Here is a 13266-nt window from a genome sequence, read left to right on the forward strand (position 1 = left end):
CTACTATATCTATATATGTGCTTATTGTGCTGTATTTACTTATTCATGTCACACTTACTGGCAAGCTGCATAATTCTACCAATACATTCTTGTATTTATGTACTGATACTACACATAGTTTGTACTTATTGAGTACAGGGAAAATTTAGACGACTGCTGAGACACATAGAATAGAGGACCACTAGCTGCCATAGTTCAAGGGTGAGCCAGTACTTTCAGGCTGCCATGGACTCTCTTTGTTGTAGTTCTTCTTTCAGGACTTAGATTTCATTTGTTTAATAGTTTTTATGAATTTTGGAGTTGTATCCTATTTCCTTGATATGTTGTTTTTTTAGAGATTTGGTACATCAACCATCATACTCTACGTGTTAATTTCTGCATCTTTAGGTTGTTAACTAGTTTATTGAGTTTATGGGAACTGTATTTTTCTAAGCATTTAAATTTTCTTCCTCAACTTTAATACATTTTATATCTTCCAATTGTTTTTAGTTGGAAAGAAATAGTGGTTCCCTCATCGAAGGGTTAGTGTAGGTGCCAATCCTGATAAGTTAGGGTGGTGAAAACATTGGTATCAGGGCCCTAGGTTCGTTGATCTCATTATACCAAAATGAGTCTAGTAGAGTCTGGTGGAGAGATATAGAGACATCTGTATTTTTCTTCTGGGAGCTGTAGGACATTAAGAAAAGTTTGTGATCAAAATTTGTATCAAAGTTCTTTCACTCTCGTATCCACATATGGTAAACACATGCTACAATATTTAAGTCTACTATGTATATATATGTGGTTACTATGCTATATTCACTTGTTCATGTCTCACTTACTAGCTAGCTGCGTCGTTCAACCAGTGTGGGTGCCAATCCTGATAGGTTGGGGTCATGAGAAAGTTTGTATTAAGGCGCTAGGTTCATTAATCTCGTTGTACCAAAATAAGTCTAGTAGAGTCTTATGGAGAGATACAGAGACATCTGTATTTTTCTTCTAGGGGCGACAGGACTTTAGGAAAAGTTTCTTTATCTTCTTTCCCCTTGTGCTATAACTTGATTTCAATTGGTATTTTGTGATCAAAATTTGTATCTAACTTCTTTCATTCTCTTGTACACATATGGTGAACACATGCTTTAATGGACAACTCTACTATATATATATATATGTGCTTATTGTGCTATATTTACTTGTTCATGTCACGCTTACTGTCAAGCTGCGTCATTTTGCCGGTACAGTCTTATCTTTATGTGCTGATACTACACTTGGTCTGTATTTGTTGAGTCCAGGGCATATTTAGAGGGCTGCTTAGTGACATAGAATAGAGGACCACTATCTACCAAAGTTCAAGGGTGATCTAGTTCTTTTTGGCTGCCATAGACTCTCTTTGTTCTAGTCCTTTTTCAAGACTCATATTTTATTTGTTTAATTGTTTTTATGACTTTTGGGGTTGTATCCCCTTTCCTGGACTTGTTTTTTGTTTAGAGATTTTGTACATCGACGTTCAGGTTATAAGTGTTAATTTCTTTATCTTTTGGGTTGTTAACTTGATTTATTGAGTTTATGGGAACTAAGTCTTTTTCTAATTATTTAAAACATCTTCCGCAGCTTTAAAGCATTTTATATCTTGCAATTGTTTTTAGCTGGACAAAAATAGTGATTCTCCTATCAAAGGGTTAGTGTGGTTGCGAATCCTGATAGGTTGGGGTCCTGACAAAGTTGGTATCAGGGCGCTAGGTTCGTTGATCGTTTTGTACCAAAAAGATTATAGTAGAATCTTATGGAGAGATACATAGACATGTTTATTTTTCTTTAAGGGGCAATAGGACTTTAGGAAATATTTCTTTTATCTCCTTTCCCCTTGCGTTGTAATTTGATTCTAATTGGTATCTTGTGATGAAAATTTGTATCTAACTTTTTTCACTCACTTTTCCGCAAATGGTGAATACATGCTACAACGGTTAACTCTACTATGTATTTATATGTGCTTATTATGTTGTATTAATATGTTCATGTCATGCTTACTGGCAATATGCATTATTCTACCAGTATAATCTTGTCTTTGTTTACTGATACTACACTTGGTATGTATTTTTTGAGTACAAGGTATATATAGATGGCTAATGAGCGACCTAGAATAGAGGACCACTAGTTGCCATAGTTCAAGGGTAAGCCAATTCTTTCAGGCTACCATGGACTATATTTGTTGTAGTCCTTCTTTCAAGACTCAGATTTCATTTGTCTAATTGTTTTTATGACTTTTAGGGTTGTATCCCCTTTCCTGGACTTGTTTTTTTATTTAGAGGATTCATACATCGACATTCAGGTTCTAAGTGTTAATTTCTTTATCTTTTGGGTTGTTGACTTGATTTATTGAGTTTATGGGAACTAAGTCTTTTTCCAATTATTTAAAACATCTTCAGCAACTTTAATTCATTTTATATCTTACAATTGTTTTTAGTTGGACAGAAATAGTGGTTCGCCAATCGAAGGGTTAGTGTGGGTGCCAATCCTGATAGGTTGGAGTCATGACATAGTTGGTATCTAGGACCTAGGTTCATTGATCTCATTGTACCAAAATGAGTAGAGTAGACTCTTGTAAAGAGATACAGAGACATCTACATTTTATCTTCTAGGGGCTACAGGAATTTAGGAAAAGTTTCTTTTATCTTCTTTCCCCTTGTGCTATAACTTTATTCCTCTTGGTATCTTTTGATCAAAATTTGTATCTAAGTTTTTTCATTCTCTTGTCCACAAATGGTAAACACATGATACAACGGTTAACTCTACTATGGATATATATGTTCTTATTGTGTTGTATTTACTTGTTTATCTCACATTTACTAGGAAGTTGTATCATTCTACTAGTATAGTCTTGTCTTTGTGTATTGATACTACACATGGTATGTATTTTTTGAGTATAGGGCATATCTAGATGGCTGTTGAGTGACCTAGAATAGAGGACCACTAGCTGCCATAGTTCAAGAGTGACCCAGTTCTTTCAAGCTGCCAAGCACTCTCTTTGTTGTAGTCCTTCTTTTAGGACTCAGATTTCATTTGTCTAATTGTTTTTATGACTTTTTGGGTTGTATCCCCTTTCCTGGACTTGTTTTATTGTTTATAGCTTTGGTACATTGACCTTCAGGTTCTAAGTGTTAATTTTTGCATCTTTTGGGTTGTTGACGAATTTACTAAGTTTATGGGAGCTAAGTCTTATTCTAAGTATTTAAAATTTCTTCGACAACTTTAATTCATTTTATATCTTGCAATTGTTATTACTTAGACAAAAATAGTGGTTCTCTCATCGGAGGATTAGTGTGGTGCCAATCCTGATGGGTTGGGGTTGTGACAAAGTTGGTATCAGGACCCTAGTTTCCTTGATTGAGTTGTACCAAAATGAGTCTAGTAGAGTCTTGTGGAGAGATACAAAGACATATGTATTTTTCTTCTAAGGGCTACATCACTTTAAGAAGAGTTTCTTTATCTTCTTTTCCCTCGTGCTATTACTTGATTCCAATGGGTATCTTCTAATAAAAATTTGTATCTAACTTCTTTCACTCTTTTGTCCACAGATGTTGAACACATGTTACAAAGGTTAAATTTACTCTTTATATATATGTGCTTATGGTGTTATATTTACTTAGTCATGTCTCTCTTACATGCTAGTTGTGTCATTCTACCAGTACATTGTTGTCTTTGTGTACTGATACTACCCTTGGTGTGTTTTTGTTGAGTACAAATCATATCTAGACGGCTTCTATGAGACATAATATAGAGGACCACTAGCTTCCAGAGTTCAAGGATGAGCTAATTCTTCGAAGCTGCCATGGGCTCTCTTTGTTCTAGTCATTTGACAACTCAGATTTTATTTATTTAATTGTTTTTCTGACTTTTTGGGTTGCATCCCCTTTTCCTGGACTTTTTTCTTTACAGTTTTGATGCATCGACATTCAGGTTCTAAGTGTTAATTTCTGCATCTTTTGAGTTGTTGACTAACTTTACTGAGTTTATGGGAACTAAGTCTTATTCTAAGTATTTAAAATTTCTTCCACAACTTTAATTTATTTTATATCTTGCAATTGTTTTTAGTTGAATAGAAATAGTGATTCTCCCATCGGAGGGTTAGTGTGGTGCATATCCTGATGGGTTGGGGTCGTGATAAAGTTGGTATCAGGGCCCTAGCTTCTTTGATCTAATTGTACCAAAATGAGTATAGTAAAGTCTTGTGTAGAGATACAGAGACATGTATTTTTTCTTATAAGGACTACAAGACTTTAGGAAAAGTTTCTTTATCTTCTTTCACCTCATGCTATAACTTGATCCTAATTGATATCTTGTGATCAAATTTTGTATCTAAGTTCTTTCACTCTCTTCTGCGCACATGGTGAACACATGCTACAATATTTAAGTCTACTATGTATATATGTGCTTACTATGTTGTATTTATTTGTTTATGTCTTGCTTACTGGCTAGCTATGTTGTTCTACCAGTACACTGTTGTCTTTGGATATTGATACTACACTTGTTCAGTATTTTTTTAGTACAGGACATATTTAGACGGCTATTGAGAGACCTAGAATAGAGGACCACTAGCTGCTAGAGTTCAAGGGTGAGCCAGTTCTTAGGTTGCCATGGACTCTCTTTGTTCTTGTCCTTGTTTCAAAACTCAGATTTCATTTGTTTAATTTTTATTATGACTTTTAGGGTTGTATACCCTTTCATGGACTTGTGTTTTTTTTAGAGCTTTGATACATCGACCTTCAGGTTCTAGGTGTTAATTCTTGCATCTTTTGGGCTGTTGACAAGATTTACTGAGCTTATGGGAACTAAGCCTTTTACTAAGTATTTAAAACTTCTTCTGCAACTTTAATTCATTCTATATCTTGCAATTGATTTTAGTTGGACAGAAATAGTGGTTCTCCCATTAGAGGGTTAGTGTAGGTGCCAATCCTAATAGGTTGGGGTCATGAAAAAGTTGGTATCAAGGTCCTAGGTTCATTGATTACATTGTATCAAAATGAGTCTAGTAGAGTCTTTTTGAGAGATATAGAGACATCTGTATTTTTCTTCTAGGGGCTACAAAACTTTAGGAAGGGTTTTTTTTATCTTCTTTACCCTCGTGCTATAACTTGATCCCAATTGGTATCTTGTGATCAAAATTTGTATATAACTTTTTTTACTATCTTGTCCATAGATGGCGAACACATGATACAATGGTTAAGTCTACTATGTATATATATGTGCTTACTATGTTATATTTACTTGTTCATGTCTCGCTTACTGGCTTGCTGCGTAGTTCTAATTTTACATTGTTTTCTTTATGAATTGATACTAAACTTGGTCTGTATTTGTTGAGTATAGGTCATACATAGATTGCTATTAAGAGACCTAGAATAAAGGACTACTAGCTGCCAGAGTTCAAGGGTGAGCTAGTTCTTTTAGGCTGTCATGGACTATTTTTGTTCTAGTCCTTCTTTTAATACTTAGATTTCATTTGTTTAATTGTTTTTAAGACTTTTGTAGTTGTATCCCTTTTCCTGGACTTGTTTTTTTTACAGCTTTGGTACATCGACCTTCAGGTTCTAGGTGTTAATTTCTTTATCTTTTGGGTTGTTGACTAGCTTTATTAAGTTTATGGGAACCAAGTCTTTTTTGATTATTTAAAACTTTTTTTTGCAACTTTAATTCATTTTATATATTGTAATTTTTTTAGTTGGACAGAAATAGTGGTTCTCCCATCAGAGGGTTAGTATGGGTGCCAATCCTGATAGGTTGGGGTCGTGACAAATTTGTTAGTAGGGCCCTAGATTCATTGATAACGTTGAACCAAAATGAGTCTAGTAGAGTCTTGTGGAGAGATATAGAGACACCAGTATTTTTCTTCTACAGGCTGCAGGACTTTAGGAAGAGTTTCTTTATCTTCTTTCCCCTCGTGCCATAACATGATTCCAATTGGTATCCTGTGATCAAAATTTGTATCTAAGTTCTTTCACTCTTTTGTCCGCAGATGTTGAACACATGCTACAAAGGTTAAATATACTATGTATATATATGTGCTTACTGTGCTATATTTACTTAGTCATGTCTCGCTTACTCGCTAGCTGCGTCGTTCTACCAGTACACTGTTGTCTTTTGGTACTGAAACTACACTTGGTCTATATTTTTTTAGTATAGGACATATTTAGACGGCTGTTGAGAGACCTAGAATAGAGGACCACTAGCTGCTAGAGTTCAACGGTGAGCCAATTCTTTCAGGATGCCATGGACTTTCTTTGTTCTAGTCCTTCTTTCAAGATTTACATTTAATTTGTTTAATTGTTTTTATGACTTTAGGGAGTGTATCCCCTTTCTCAAACTTGTTTTTTTATTTAGAGATTTGGTACATCGACCTTTAGGTTGTAGGTGTTAATTTCTGCATCTTTTAGGTTGTTGACTAGGTTTACTGAGTTTATGGGAACAAAGTTATTTTCTAAGTATTTAGAACTTCTTCCACAACTTTAATTCATTTTATATCTTGCAATTGTTTTTAGTTAGAAAGAAATAGTGGTTCTTCCATCGGAGGGTTAGTGTATGTGCCAATCTTGATAGGTTTAGTGTATGTGCCAATCCTGATAGGTTGGGGTCTTGAAAAAGTTGGTATCAAGGACCTAAGTTTATTGATCACTTTGTACGAAAACGAGTCTAGTGGAGTCTTGTGGACTGATACAGAGGCATCTGTATTTTTCTTTTAGGGGCTACAGGACTTTAGGAATAGTTCTTTTATCTTCTTTCCCCTCGTGCTATAACTTTATTCAAATTGGTATCTTGTGATCAAAATTTGTATCTAACTTCTTTCATTATCCTATCCTAAGATGGTGAACACATGCTATAATGGTGTCATGCCCATAGCTCCTATTAAACCAGAAAAGGAGCAAGTTATGAGAGGTCGCGGCCAAGGAAGGGACAGGAGAAAGGGAAATGATTGTGGCCGAAGAAGAGCAGCACTCTCTTAGGGAGGCTCCAGTTGAGGATGTACAAAGAGTGGAGGCCCCTATCATGCCCTAGGATAAGTTAGAGGAGAACATAGAGGTCGAGTAAGATAAGATAGCTGAACAGGGGGAGGACACCCAAGCTGGAGCTACCGGTTTTCCCCTACTAGACCCAATATTAGCTCAGCAGATTGTGGATTTTTTTATTAGATTGGATGTTACTATAGCCTTTCCCACATGCCTGCAATACCAGCTCTGGTTGCTCACCCATTTTCTACTATATCTCCTCAGATAGGTGGGGTGGTAGGCATTTATGCCTTTTTTCGACCACTTATGGTCCCAATGATTATCGAGACTAAACATGACATGTTCACGAAGTTTTTGAAACTTAAGCCCCAGTCATCTATGATTCTGAAAGCGAGGATTTGTATGAGTTCATTCTCAACTACTATGAGTGATTGCACAATTTAGGGATAGTTCACCAGCATAGGGTTGATTGTGTGACTTTCCAGCTTTAGGATGAATCCAAGTAGTGATAGAGGGCCTATGTTGAGTGTTACTCATAATTTTTGCATCCACTCACTTAGGTCTAGTTCCATGTCTTATTTCTAGAGGAATATATAGCACGCACATTGAAGGATCACAAAAAGGATGAGTTCATGGCATTTAAGTAGGGTACCATTATAGTGGTTGCCTATGAGGCCAAATTTCATGCATTGTCCAAGTATGCTACTCAACTAGTAATCATAGTGGAGGAGAAAACTCGGTTATTTATGAAGGAGTTAACCCCGAGTTGCTAGTTTTGTCTTTGCATATGACTTCATTAGGCAAGAATTTCAATGAGGTCACATATTTTATGAAGAAAGTAGAGAGAGTACAATGAGATGGGCAGGCCAAGGCTTTTGCTATGAGGCCCAAGATTATAGGTAACTTCTAGGGATCCTATTTTATGGGGTCAGGTAGGCCGGTGATTGAAATTCGGCCAATTTAATCAGCATTTCCCACTTCTACAAGTAGTTTTTTAGGTACTCTATAGTAACATCCGGCCCGAGAAGGCTAAGGAGCTTCTTTTCGAGGTAACAGGCCATCCTTTGAGTGCAGCTGTTTCAACTGTGGAGAGTCGGGGAACATAAGAATGGAGTGTCCCCACCCTTCCAGGATAGATTTAGTACCCTAATAGGCCTAGCAGTGGTACCCATGGGCGGAGGTAGAAGCACTAGAGAACGTTTACATGGTGGGTAAGGAGGGAATTCGAGAGGTTGTGGAGGCCAAGGTAATGGTAGTGCAGGTCGAGGAGTAGTGCATCCAGGCAGAGAGGTGTCCCATCAAGATAACAGGGCTCAGTTTTATAACTTTCTGGGGAAGATAGAGGGTAGAGGCATCTAATATTGTGATCACTGGTACTATTTTTATTTGTGGCCAGATGGCTACTATTTTATTTGATCCAGGTTAAATTTATTCATATGTGTCAGTGCAATATGTCTTGGGTGTTAATACAATTTATTACATGCTTGATGCCCCTATATATGTTTCTACCCTTATTAGAGAGTCTGTTATAGTAACCCATGTGTGTCGTACTTGTCCTATTATGTTGATGGGGTTTCTGTTATACCCCATACTTTCATACTTTGGAATGCTTTATTAAGCTTCTTAAAAGTTTCCACGTGACCCAGAGTATCTATAACGTAACCAAATAACTCTAAGGAAAGAAGGATGTGATACCCCATAATAGGGAAGGTCGGAAATAGAGTTATAAGAATCCAGAATTGAGGCCAACTAATGAGTCGTAGGACTCGACTTACCAGCTTAAGATACCAAATTGGATATCTTATGTACTTAAGCTACTTGACTACATGTCGAGCTTAAGTAGCAAGAAATACATAGGCTTTTGAACTAAGACAAGATTACGAACCCACAGAATGGATATAAGGAGACGACGCGCATACGTAAAACAAGTAGGTGATGCACCTACTTGGACTAAGTAGGTGATGCATCTATTTGGATCAAGTAGGTGACTCACCTTCTTGGGGTAGACCCCATGCTGCCATGTGGCAGCATGTGAGTGGGCGCATGGATGAGGTGGCGCCCTAGAGGCAGCCACAGATTTGGCCAATTTGAGGTAAGCCTCTGACATTTGTTCCATGAATTAATTATTTAAGGTATCCCACAACTACATGATGGTTTTTAACAGCATAAAATTACTATTTGGGGCAGCGAAGAAGGGACACAAATAGACCGTCAATTTTCAGCATGTTAAGAGAACTTTCGAGGTAAGTTTTTGCCAGTTCTAGCAAGGTATGTCTTGATTATCTTCTCCCACGCTTTGGTAAAGTTTAAGCATGTTATGGGCGTGTAAACATGAGTTGGAGATGTGCAAATATGGAAGTCACTGCTGAAGGAAGTTGCAGGTCGTGTAGGGACTGTTTTGACGTATTCTAATGGCTTAAAATATAACTAGTGTCATTGTTATCATACTGTCGTATTGGGAATTGTTTTGTAGTGTTGCAGGGATGGAAACATTTCAAAACATTGGTATAAGTGCTTCTGGTTGCAGCTACATGATACCCCATTTCGTGTCGTGAAGGTTTTACAAAATAGAGATTAAAAACCTTATTTTGGTATCATAGTTTTAAGCGAGTTGTTTGGAGTTTGTGTTGTGTAATATTGAAGTGGTTTATTTGTAAATATGCTTTGTTTTTTTGGTTGGATGATATGGTTTGGAGGTTAAACAGAAGTTTGGATAGAGCAAGTTATAGGGGAGATGCTGCCCGATTTCTGCTAACTTTGGAACTAGTAATGAACTAGTCTAAGGAAATGGATAAGGGATTGGTTCCTATGGGTAATTGATGGTAGAATTACAAGCTTGAAAGTCGAAGGTTACTAACCTTAGAATTACTTTCATGTTAAATAGGTTCAAAACACGATGAGGTGAGCTTGTTAAGAGTAATCCGGAAGAAGTAAGTAAAGCTAACGTTTCCTTCTTTTGGCATGTTTTTGGCATAAGTATGTAAAGATTATTCTTTCTCTTGGCATGTTTTGACATAGGTATGAAAATCTAATCTTTCTTTTTGCATGGTCTTTATGAAATAAATATATGAATTTTTTTATAGTTCCAAGGAAGTTCGTATTCCTATAGCCACTAGGATGGCCAATTTCTTGATTTTCAAATGACATTTTATTACGCTTTGATGCGAGTATATAATTCCTGAAGTTCCATCTTGATGTAATCCATAGTGACTTTCAAAAGGTACTTGAGATAACTCTTATCTTGATTTTGAATGATAACTTATTTCAATTATTCCATTGAGCCCCATAATATATTTAGAAATATGGAAATGATTTCAGAAAGACTATTTTGACACAAACTATTGTGACATCTGAAAGACATGCACTATGATTATCGCTCAATTTCTCTTATATGACTTGGCATCGGAGTTACGCTATCGAGTCTTTGAAAATGTTTTATATTTTATATTGCATTTAGTTTCTCACTACTCTACTCGTGGATGCCTCAATGCTTCTTTCACTGAACCCGGGTCAAGATTTGTAATCATGCGTACTTCATTACATTTTTCGTCGTGCCTCGACTTGAGGGGGTAGGTATATCCTGTACATGGGATTTATGGAGTTATGATGTGCCATGTACATATAATATGATATGATATGATAGGACATCTGATATGATATGATCTGTTATGGAGATATTCCTTACTCTTAGTTATGATGTGCTGTGGCGCCAGTGATGGGGCGGCGACCACGATTTGTTCACCAAGTCCCATAATGGGGCCGGATATGGCATATATTTTCTGCAGACATTATCTGTGGTTATGAAAAGCATTTTGGTATTCTAGATATTTTGCACATTTCTACACCTTCTGTTTTGGTAATGGCTTTAGTAATTATAGTCCATGATTTACATACTTGGTACATTATCCATTTTGAACCCCTTTATTTGGGGGGGAGGGCTGCGTTTTACACCCCACACTCTGGAGCCCAAAATGTCTCTTAAGCTTCTTAAAAGTTATCATGTGAGCTGGATAATCTACGATGCTATCAAATAACTCTAAGGAAGGAATAATGTGATACCCCATAGTAGAGAAGGTTGGAAATAAGGTCAAGAGAAGTCGGAAGGAGTTGGAGGCCAAGGAATGGCCGCATGGGCTGAGGTGGTGCCCTAGGGTGCTGCCATGTGTTACTTTAGGGGGATTCCACATGTCACCTCCAAGTAAGCCTATATATACATGTTTTATGAATCTTAAAGTCATTCCATATCCAAAAATACTTCAGCCAATAACAAAGAAAAGGGAACCCTAAACCTAGAGAGAAAGGAGCGACGGCCAAGAGAGAAAAAGGTAAGGTTCCCAATTTCGTTCCATGAATTAATTATTTAAGGTACCCTACGGTGATATAGAGGTGTTTTATAACGTAAAATTTCATTTTGGGGTGGCAAGGATGAAATACAAACAGTCCGCTAATTTCCAGCATGTTAAGAGAACTTCCGAGATAAGTTTTAGTAAGTTTTAGCAAGGTATGGCTTGGTTATATTCTCCCACGTTTTGTTATGGGTTTTGATATGTTATTATGGTATTCATGATGTAAATTTATGGTTTGTAGCATCACCAAATGGATAGAAAACAGCAACGACATTTCAGCCGCAACTAGAGAACTTCTGAGGCGAATTTTGGCAAGCTTTGGCCAATTTCGGGTAAGGTAAGGTCTTTCCTTCACATTTGGAGTTTATGGGGTGGTTATGGAGTATATTATATGCCTTTTATGTGGCTGGAAATATAAATCTTTCATAGGGATGCTAGACGATTGAAACAAACTAAAATGGAGTCGCTATAGTTAAATTGTAGTCAAAACAAGGTGTTGTGCTTGTGGTGTGAGGCTGCAGGTGTGTGGTGGTATGTTGGATGTATGTATCATGGTATAAATAGGTATTGGGTTATGCTATTTTCATCCACACGACCCTCTTTTTCGTATAGCTAAAGGTTTTATGAAATAAAGATTAAAAACCCTCTTCTGGTATCGTAGTTTTGGGCGATTTTTTTGGAACTTATATTGAATCATATTTGGTATTTATTTGTTTTATATCTTATGGTTATTGTGGTTGTTGTGTCTTCTAAGGTTTGAGGGTAAAATGGAATTGTTGATAGGGCAAGTTATAGGGATGTGCTGCCCGATTATTGTTAACTCCGTAACTAACTAATAGACTAGTCAAGAAGAGTAAATAAGGAAATGATTCCTACGGATGCTTGGTTTTGGATTAAGGGTATGGAGAGTTGAAAGTTATTAATATCGGTATTAATTTCGTGTTAAATAGGTTAAGAGAACGACGATACAATCACGATTAAGAAGAATATATAAGAGATATGTAAAGCTAACATTTCCTTCTTTTGGAATGTTTTTGGCATAAGTATGTAAAGATTATCTTTCCCTTCTTTTGGCATATCTTCAAATTAAGTAGTGAGTGATAATATCTTGAGGATAAATCTACTCATAAACGCCAAGAGTAATTCACGACCCTTATTTACTTCTTAAAGAAAGCACTCTTACAGTAATTGAATTAGGACTTTTCAAGCCTTCCATATGTTAGGAAGTGAGGAGTACGTAAAGTCTACCTTTCTTTTCTTTTGGCATGTCTTAGTCTTAAGTGGATTGTGTATGTAGTGTGGGTATAATTCCATTCATAGAACCCTGAGTGTGGTTCATCAATCTTATTCACTTCTCGACACTAGAACTCCTACGATAGTTGAGTTATGGACTTGTAAGTCTTCTACATGGCGAAAAGTGGTACACGTGAAGCCTATCCCTTCCTTCTCATGAAAAAGTTTCAAGTAAGTAAAGTGATATATTATATGAGTTAGAGGTGATTCCATTTATAGGTTCCGGATATAACTTATGACTTGTACACACTTTTGAGTGATAAGGGTCTTGAAGTAGTTGAACTATGACCCTCGAGCCTCCTACATACTGAACGATGATTGGATGTGCAAGCTCTTATACCTAGAGGCTCTTTGACATATCTTTAGATGATATTCGGGAGATGTCTGATATATCACAAAGGTTTACGTGCATGTATATGCATTATTATACTTTATAGGGATCTGGCCGAACATTTCTCACCACTAATGTATTATATTTATAGGGATCGGGACGTACGTTCCTTGGCACTAACATATTATATGTATAGGGATTGGGTCATATGTTCCTCGGCACTAACGTATTATATGCATAAGGATCAGGCCGTATGTTCCTCGGCACTAACCTATTATGTATAGGGATCAGGTCATACATTCCACAGCACTAATAGTAT

Source organism: Solanum dulcamara, chromosome 12 (genome assembly GCF_947179165.1).
Source record: "Solanum dulcamara chromosome 12, daSolDulc1.2, whole genome shotgun sequence".
Taxonomy (NCBI): domain Eukaryota; kingdom Viridiplantae; phylum Streptophyta; class Magnoliopsida; order Solanales; family Solanaceae; genus Solanum; species Solanum dulcamara.